Source organism: Alexandromys fortis, unplaced genomic scaffold (genome assembly GCF_014885135.2).
Source record: "Alexandromys fortis isolate MF-2015 unplaced genomic scaffold, M_Fortis_MF-2015_v1.1 scaffold_115, whole genome shotgun sequence".
Taxonomy (NCBI): Eukaryota; Metazoa; Chordata; class Mammalia; order Rodentia; family Cricetidae; genus Alexandromys; species Alexandromys fortis.
This window is the reverse complement of record NW_026067989.1, coordinates 4,363,138-4,366,821: the sequence shown is the minus strand read 5'-3', so window position 1 is coordinate 4,366,821 and position 3,684 is coordinate 4,363,138.

Genomic DNA, 3,684 nt, shown 5'->3' with positions numbered 1-3,684 from the left:
TCAGCCAAGCGCCAAGAGATCACGCTGAGTGAGGCAGCCGCACATTCGAGAAGGGAGGAATTGGTGAGACCCCGAGGCAGACTCTGCCAGTGGACTGGGCCAAGAGGCTGTCACTGCCTGGGGAGGGGGGGGGGCTGAATTTCACACCGTCTCAGCCCAGCAGATACTCTGCCAGTGAAAGGGGGCTGTGTCCTGTCTGGCCCGGCCAAGACTAAGTGGCATGAGGAATAACCAGAGAGCAGACTCCGCCAGCTGCCTTGCGATGCAATACTAGACATCTGCATCTAGGGAGCCCCTTCGAGCTCCAGGCCTTGGAGGATGGTGAAGACTGGAATTCAGCCTGGCTGGAGATGGATTTCTCAACAAACAGCCTGCATGCGCATCTGTGTGGCTTTCAAGGAAGGAAGAGAGACCTGGAGTCTTGAGAGGCTGGAGCTGCTTAAGCCTCTGCGTGGGCTCCTCCCACTTCGCTTCCCAGGTGACTCACTGGAGGACACATGATAATCAGCCCCGGAGCCTTGGGCAGGTGGGCTTCTGAATGAGTTTCAGGGTACCTGAAGGTAGAAATTATTATACTGCACCTCAACTTTTCCAGAAGGTGGGAATATGTTCCCAAAGATGGCCTCCTCCAGACGTAAACTGCACAGCAGCTCTGCGGGGGAGGGGAGGGCGTGGGACTGTTGATGGTCACGCCTCTTATTTTAGCCTACAAGTAGAGACGGTCCAGTGGAGGGAGGAACAGAGTTAGTGTGCCAGTCCCGCTCCTGACACTCACTTCCACGCTGTCCCTGAGCAAGCCATTAACAGCCTGGCACCTTTACCCCCACATCTACAAAAGGCGCTGACAGCGAGGAATTCATGGCTTACCGGGTTTATCGTCCTCACAAACCTAGTCTGTGTTGACAGAACAGCAGATTTCCTAAGAGTCAAGCTCAGAGTCTCGCGAATAAATAAATGGAATGTATTTAAAGACTTGAGTGTCTTTCCCATGGTGGTGGTAGGAACATACGGCTGCCTCATTCTGCTGAACTAAAACTCTGGGGGTTTCAGTGTTTCTTTCATTTTCAGTAAATATACCTCGCTCTCTTCTCTTCCCCATAAGCCTGTACCATAAGCCAACTTGTTCTTCTGTTATCCCATTAAAATGTCCTACAGGGGCATTATTCACACAGATCCTCAGAGTACGTGGAATCATTTGTCTTTTCGGTGTTGAAGGCTGCTGCATTTTGGAAATATTTGGAATCCTTGGGAATGGGTTACTCACCCTGCCTTTTAGGCATCCTGTGTCTCAGGGAACTGTGGAGGATGCTCAAACATGGCTGGTTGGAAATGAAACTGAACAACCTTTGGAAGAGACACTAAACGTGTCAGAAGGCTTTGAAAATGGGCATCCCGTTTCCCCAGGGATTCTCTTTCAAAAACACCTTCACCTCATCACTTCCATTGCAAATGCATAAGCGGCTACCTAGGGCACCCTGAGGGATATCCAGATAGCATAGCTCAGAAAACATAGAAGCAGCGTAAATGTCTTACTCTAGAAAGCTCTTTAAACCATTGTACATCCATCCAATAGACATATACAATCAAAATTAAAGTGATGTCAACATACCAGCATGTGTTGCAAATATTCAGAGCAGCACTTCCTTGGGGATGGGAGGAATCTGAGCAGCAAGAGGTAGAGGTAACCTGTGAGTTGATAGTAATAGCACCCGGAGAGCAAGTTGTATTATATAGATGTACCTGTTAAAAACTTCTGTACGAGCCACTAAAGATTTGTCCATTTCATTGTATGTCAACACCTCTTAGGCAAAAGGTCATCAAGTATCAAGTTCTAGTTAGTTGCATGTGTGCTGAGATGGTTAGGGGTCAAGTAGACAGATTTCTTCAGCTTCCCTGGTGCTCTTGTCTGAAGGTTTGTATCCTCACCCCATGTTTCCACATTGAAATATAATCTTAATATGATAGAACCGAGAAGCAGAACATTAGGGGGGGGGGGTGATTGTCTGAAAGCTCTGCCCTCACAAATATGAATGGGGATCTAGTGGAGGACACTCCAGAGAAGCAGTTATTCCCCTCACCAAGAGAAGATACGGGAAGAAGTGACCACCTACAAACCAGAAATTGGCTTTCTCCAAACATCAATGAACTGGTACTTCCCAGCCTCTGTGACTATAACAAACAAATGTTGGTTAGCTACATGTAACCCGAATAGACTGGGACCTTTGGTATCTGTTGTAAACAAAATGAACCAATGGGGGGCAATGGTGATGAGAAATGAATAGCTACTTTATAAAGCAAATGTGCTCAAAGATTGGTTACAGAATATAGGTTCTAATTCAAACTTTTCCCTTTGAAGTTGTCATTGAAAATGTAGAAAACAAGATGAGAGAAAATTTAGTGATGTTCATGCCATTAAAATGTGTTTGACACCATTTTTATAAAAAATAGCCATCTTGCTTACTTTCATGTTTTTTCACAATGCATATTCATTTATAGTTAGAAGGTATTTCTTTCAAAAAAAATTTTATGTATACGAATGATTTTCCTTCATGTATGTTTGTGCACAGCAGACCTACCTGGCTCAACAGAGACACAGGATTGACTGGTCCTGAGTCTCCATGATGACTGGTGGGAACTGAACCCTAGTCCTCTGTTAAGAGCAGGAAGTGTTCTTAATCACTGAGCCATCTCTCTAGCCCAGAAGTTGCTTCTTTCAATTTCTTATTTTGCCCAAAGTGACTATGAGACCCATGTTGCTGGAAGGTAAACAAATCTTGTGTTGCCTGTCCTGTGATGGCCGCACTAAACTTGCCCTGACGAAGGTCTTGTTGGCAGGCTTTATGACTACAGCCCATTGTTGCCACTTCTCATGTAGAGTTTCCAACGCCTCTGAGATGTGTTGCTCGGCTGACAATAGTCTCTTCTTTGAAATCTATCTAAGGGTGGCTTAAAGACAGTCATCTGAAACAATGTGGTAACACCCTCCATGCCTGAACTCCTGACACCCCGTAAAGCAGCAGATTGAGTGCTAGGTCTTTGTATCTCTGCTTCCTCTGGGACTGTTTAGCACCAAGAAAGGGTGGTACCAGAGTTGCTATAGCACACAGGCTAAGTGAACCTCAGCTTCAGAGTTACCTTGGAGGTGAATTCATAGGGCCTAAAAAGAAACTGCATACAAGTCATTTTTTTTTAATGGATTCTTAAGAGGACGTTTGAAGTGTTTTCTGGTTTGACACTTAGATGGACACTAAAGATCTCTTTTTCTCCTTTTGAATTACTGGAACAAATTCTTGCACCTTCTCATTTTAATCTTAAAAATCTTTCAATTTATATACAGTGAAATTCAATTTCCTGGGTATGTAGTTCTATGAGTTCTGACAAATGCATAGCCGTGTAACCACAGCCCTAATCTGAAAATATTCCTTTCCCTCAAGAAGTCTTCATATACATATCCAAGTCTGGCTGGGGCTGGTCTTTAAATGTTCTCTTTCAATTCGTTTTACACCTGGGGAAAATACAGGACGCATGAGGTTCTTGTTGCTTTGTTGCAAAAATGTATTTGGCCTATTGTCTTCCTGGAGCATCCTCATGTTGAAGCAGACCAGATTTCAAGAAAAGCAAATGAATAGAATGAGGGGTTGGGGAGTCCTGTGAGTAAACAAATGAAGCTTTTTGCGATATGAA